Raw genomic sequence first — 6280 nt, forward strand, 5'->3', positions numbered from 1 at the left:
GCGACATTTTCTAGTTTGGCCGCACTAGAGTGTCAAATTTGGGTGTTTTTTCATATGCAGGTTTCGCTAACATACTGAATTTCAAATACCGTTAAAAATAGTTTCCATAAGCAGAATTTGAATTTTTTTAGTTTGTTTGAAAGGTAGTTTTATATGGATTCATGAAATGTCCACAAAAATATTTTCTTTTTGTTAATATGGACGGATTAGGCTTTCAAACCAACCATATCTCAATTGTAATTATTTAACATGAGCTCTGTTAAGTCGTTAACAGAGGTATGTTAATAGAAATGGTAGGTGTCTTTACTAGTTAAATTCGAATTTATCTTCACACCCTTCTTGAAATTATACACATCCAACTCACAGCGACTCAGAGCTAATGCTAAAGATGAGACGGGTGAATACAACTCCTTCGCCTTTTGCTCCTTTGTCTTTCTTACGCGATTTTGAAAGAGGAAATTTGAAATGTGGTAGTGACATAGCCATCAGCTCGTTGTCGCATATGTTCAACTTCCGTGAACCGTTGATCCGCTACATGTGACTGCATCGATCTGAACAAGTGATAATCGAAAGAGATCAGGTCTCTCGAATATGCGAAGTGCTGTAAAGCTTCCTGGCCTAATATGAAAATTATTTCCTTCGTTGCTTTTGTCCCATGTGGACGATCATTTTCACGAAATAAAATCACTTCTCGATTGGCTTTGCGTCTTTGTGATCTTATTTCCTCCAACGTTTATTGATTAGGATAATTGATTAGTCGGTTAAATGCAACAGTTTCATCAGACTTTGGAAGCCCATAGAAGATGAGTAAAGTTTTCTTACCCTGACTACTGGGCTTTGCACGAGATATGGATTAACTCATGTTTCGCTTAAGATTGTGGGACAGAATCCATTTCAACAAGTTTAGGTAAATGTCAAGTCTTCCTGCGGAATCCATTCCTAGCTTCCATCAACAACTTTCCCATTCTATGCAGTTGAACTGAACTTGCTTCTTCAGTTACTTCCTACTGTGCAGCAAGCTCTTTTTGAGTCTGTTGTGGACTTTCGTTTAACAAACTTTGGATTTCTTCATCCAGTCCCTTTCACGCAGCTCCAGCGTGCGTCTTCAACATTAAAAGTTTTTACACTAAATATCGCAAACCACTTTCCAACTGTTCGATCACTTATTACATTTTCACCGTAAGCTAACCTTATCACTTCCGTAGTTTCACTTGCATTTTTTCCCAGATTACATCAGAGTAACAATCTATGCGGTAAATGCTGCATATTGACATCCATCTCCTTAAACTTTGATATGCACTGAACGACAATTTGCCAGCAATTAAACTAGGAACAGACAACTAAACTAAAACGTGGATAGTTCAAACGTCAATATATAGATTATCTAAATCTGAAATGTCGGGGAAATTGCACGCGTTAGGAACTAATTTATTTACAAGTCTAATACTTTAATTTTCAAAATATGAAAAAGCTTACTGTGCGTCATCTCGATCTCGATGAATACAATACGTCTCGTTGCAAATTGTTGCACAGACGTCGAAATTGAGAAAAGATGATAAAGAGGTCTTATTGATTCTTATTGGCGCTAACTTGAACGCGGTACCGCCAAACAGTTATTTGTTCCAACTTTGCCAAAACAGTACCAAAAACCCTTCGAAAAGGGGTTATTAAGAAAATCACGTTTCCTAATTTAAAGATCAACAGTCACAGTAATTTTGCAGCAACGGGACAGTATGCGATGCCATTAAAATGGCAAAAGGGCTTACAATAAATTCCTGTATCACATAGAGTTTGAATTAAATATGTTCGGAATTGGACCTTTTTAACGGGCATAATACTTTTCAGACCTCCTCTTACATGAAATGTATTTTTTTTAACTTTGTATTAAACTTTAATTAATTCCTTTTCTTTCTTCAAAAATTTCTTTACAGTCCGTACCTGGTTTGATTTGGATTTTGAATTATAAACAATCTTTCAAATCAGAATTTATTGCTTTTGGATGGTAAGTAGGACGAAGTGAAATAACACAGACAATAAGACAATAGAAAAAATAAAAAATTTAAATTCTAAAAATGTTTGTTTCTTTTTATTTATTTATATATTGTGTTTTTTTTTTTTATTGTTTTTTATTTTTTTGTTTTTCTGAAGGTCATTGTGTCATTAACATTTCAGAATTTTATTAAAGCGAAAAAAAAAATTTTTTTTTTTTTTTTTTTGCTTAAATTTTATTCGCTTCTCAAATGCATAACATATGCGTTCATAGCATCCTTTTAAGATCGACTTTATAGCTTCGAGCAATAACAAGTTGGTGTGCAGTGGCTCTAGCAAAAAAGCTGATCGTACTAAATAGGTGTGTTTCTGTATCAAACCGATGGGTAAATGGGTGTTCAAGTTGCCACTACGAAAAGGGGAGGCTGATAATATTCCGTCCGTGTAAGACTAATGTCGCGCCAACCTCGATGATTAGACAACTTGCTTTGTGCATTTTACGTATACTCTTGTCACAAAGATTAAATTCCTTGATGTTCTCGCATAACATACGACGTAACTATGAAGCATTAACTATCGGTAAGAAAATAAGAGAATCCCCATCAATTTAAGGGCCACACTATTTCTGGAAGTCGCCTAAAAGCACCTTAATATATAACGCTCCTGGGCTTTTCGCCCAATTGAAGAGGCAACCAGGACAAAAACCTTCAAAGATCCATCTGTGACTATCAGAACGTTGAAGAACTAAAAAGAAAGAAAAAGTTTGGTATGCCCTTGACTTCTAATGTTCTTTACCATTACTTTGCAAAGCTTTCGGCAGCGCATCATTACGTTCACCTTACGGATCATTCACATATCCCGACTTATAAGAAACTGTTATGGTCTTTCCCTGCAGAAATATTGCGTTGGCCCATCTGATCTGCCCTCAGATGGACTCAGTATTACTTTTTTTACGTTGATTATAATTTTTCCATGCTGTTGAGGTTTACAAAGAGAGAGAAAGAGAGAAAGAGAGTGAGAGGGAGATGAAGAAAAAACTTCTTTCGAAAAAAGAGAAATTTTTTCTGATATGGCCCTGGACCATGGCTTTTGACTGGAGACTAACGGACCTATACGAATTTTCACCGTTTTCAAGATTAATATTTTTCGCACAAACCACTAACCAAACCGCTTTCTAACTAGTCTATCAATTATGGCATTTTTCGTCCAAGTTTCTTGCAGCTTCGGCAGCGTCTTTTCTTTCTCAATTTAATTCAGTTGAACGTAGAAAAAAACGCAATGCCCATAAATGACATCCATTTTGTTGCACGACAGCGTGTAGACAATTGAAACTAAGTACCATACCAATATCAATATCCCAATGATGTAAACCTGAAATTTCGGAAAAATTAAATGCACCATCAGGCAGCTTTTTGGAAAACGATAATAGATATCAGCAAAGTTTCTAGTTGACTTGGTAACCAAAGATCTGATCTCAGATTGTATTACTTATTAAATACTGCTAAATACTGCGATAACTCTTGGCGCTGAAAAAATAAACGTATCTTCTTGGTGCTCCTAGGTAGGTTCCTCGGCAAAGAAAGTTAAATCGGCAAAATAAGTCGATTTGCGAGCTCGCCTAACGAAAGTGATGAATGGTTCACATACTTTCCAATTGTTACTAAAGCGAGGGAAACAAATTCCAGGACTAATGTCTTGAAGCATTAGCATCTAGTTGTAAGGCGATCGATTTTATTTTGAAACTCTATCGCATTTGAGATTTGAACCCGCGATCATTAAGTTCTTAGTCGAGATAGTTTGCCTATCCTGGCCCTGGGACTTCAAATAGATGTAATTAAAAAAAAAATGAATATTTTTACCTTTCCTTTCGACATTTCGTTATAAAATTAAAAAAATCTCTAAATAAATCGTGAAACAAGTGATGATTACCTGAGACGATAGCTCTTCAAACAGATTATTGAATATGCGAGGTTTTCGCTAAGCTACGATAGGATTTTCTTAGTTGACTACCACCATCCCACTTAGTAGCAATTACTTTTTATTGACTCCTTTTTCTTGCTGAACTCATTTGCATGCATTACACGAGGAGTTGTAAGAAAAGTTGAGGCTTCAAACTATTTTCTCTTCCATTTCAGATTAAATTAGACGTTTCGCAACCAGGAAAACCTTAACGAAAATTAACCGCGAACTTGAAAAAGAAAATTGCAAATAAGTTGAAAAAATTTTTAATGAAACAAGCCATACGGAATTGTTTGTTTTTCTCGCTATCCATATAAGCGATTGTTAAAAAGAAATATTCACTTAAGCGACTTTGCATTTATTTATGTTTTTTTTTTTTTTTTTTTTTTTTTTTTGGTTTGTCTAAAGTGTTTAAAAAGGAAAACACCTGCATTCACCATAATTTAATTTGCCTTTTGTTTGCGCATTTCCTTTAAATACCTTATTTGTTTAGGCTGCTTTTCGTCTCTGGTTCGGCAATATTTTTGTTGCTAAATTGTTTGTTTTTATTTATATTTGTATTCCTCTCTCTGTCTCTCTCTCTCTTTCTCTTGCTTTTTTTCTCTTTTAACTTATTTTAGTCATGGAGTTGAAATATTTGCTTCCGCTTTTATAAAACCAGTAACTAATTGAGGAAAACTCAAGGAAATTTAGTTTAAACTTACAGATTTTTTGTTTTTGTTTTTTTTTTTTTATTATTTTTCTTTTTCTTTTGTAAATAGAAATTTTCTAATAAATGCAACTAATTGTATGTTTAAGCGTAAAAAATTAATTGACAAATTTTTCGACTTCTGCAAAGTTAAAACTGCAAGAAATTGTAAAGACCCCATAGTGATTAACAATCTACCATTGTGTACCCTAGAATCACAGGATTTATAAGTGATCGATAAAGTGATCCGATCCGAACCATTTCCAATAGCGCACGTCCTTTGGCCAAAACAGTGTATCAGTGCATCAAGTTTTTATTATAATATCTAAGTTGAACACAAGAACACAAAATGGACATATGGACGGACAAACTTAATTTCAGAATTTACGATCGATATAATAAAAAGGGGGATAAAAGAGAGTATCTTACTCCATTCTGGATGGTTTTGTTTTTTTTTTTTAATTACCAATCGTTCGGCGGATGTCGCGAATTCCTGTAACACGGTGACGGCCAGAAAGAAGAAGAGGTGACGAAAAGAAATGATGTAGGGAGGTGGCCGCAGCCTAGTGGGTCCGTGTGGCCAGTCAGTAAGTGTTATGCCTTTACCGACTGAACACTCACCATAGCTATGACCAAAGTAAATTCTACCGCACTGAGATTTGATGACGCGAATATTGGCTTGTTAGTCGCGGTTCATATCTACTTGGCTGCTCTACTACTCTTGCCTTGCGTACATCCGTACTAATTTAATATTCGCTTCGTAACGCAAGCGGTGTATAGGAGGGTATAGAAGAAAAACTTCGTAGTGAATTATAAAAATGAGGAAAATCCAAAAGTTATCACTAATGAGTTCTAAACGGAATTTAAGCATCTTTTTCCTTCTTCTCTTCTATACGCGATATGACCCTGTGGCAAATAAAGATAGCGTTACTGTAACCAGCGCTAACGTTCCTGAGATTAAATAAAACTGTTATTGTCTGCAGAGAAAAAGCACAGCATATATATATATATATATATGTATGGCATAAAAATGTAAATGTGCTGATGCTAAGCACATATTGCAACAGTTTGGCGAAGTAAAAATTTATTTGCAACAAAAACAAGTCAAAGTCATTTTAATGGCTTAAAAGATGTTAGAGTTTTAGATAGAATAAGAGAAACGGCACAAATGTGTTATTATTATGCAGCTGTTTTCCTTATAACCATGATGATGATCGATTTTCATGATGTAGAAGAAGTGGGAAAATTTATTGCAAATTTTTTATAAAAATTTTCAAAAAAACAAAAAAAAAAAAAAGTCGTTTGTAAATTTTCAAAGTTTTCAAAGACAAAACTATTTATAATAAATAAAGTGTTGCGGTTTTCTTCTTTGAGCATAAAATAACAAAAAAAAATAATAATAGATAAATAAAGAAAACTCATTATTATTATTATTATTAGCATGCTTATATAAACTTTCCCTGACCACTACTTGGTTTTCATGGCATTTCCGCGATTTATGCATTTGTGAAATGATGTTAATCATGTTTTCAGGAAGACAAGTACGCAATAGCTTTGCTTTGTTTTTTTTTTTTTTTTCTCTTTCTCTCTCTCTCTATCTCTCTCTCTCTCTCTCTCTCTCTCTCTCTCTCTCTCTCTCTCTCT

At 34.4% G+C, this 6280-nt stretch overlaps 1 protein-coding gene across 1 annotated transcript in view; it reads left to right on the forward strand.

Moving 5' to 3' along the window:
- The first annotated feature begins 1931 nt into the window (after window positions 1-1931).
- Window positions 1932-6280, forward strand: part of LOC119635045 — a 52917-nt gene continuing 48568 nt past the window's right edge. Inside the window, exon 1 of the mRNA XM_038029564.1 lies at window positions 1932-2002. The gene's annotated coding sequence lies outside the window, so the exon portion shown is untranslated. The remainder of the gene's footprint in view (window positions 2003-6280) is intronic.

Source organism: Glossina fuscipes, unplaced genomic scaffold (assembly GCF_014805625.2).
Source record: "Glossina fuscipes isolate IAEA_lab_2018 unplaced genomic scaffold, Yale_Gfus_2 0, whole genome shotgun sequence".
Taxonomy (NCBI): Eukaryota; Metazoa; Arthropoda; class Insecta; order Diptera; family Glossinidae; genus Glossina; species Glossina fuscipes.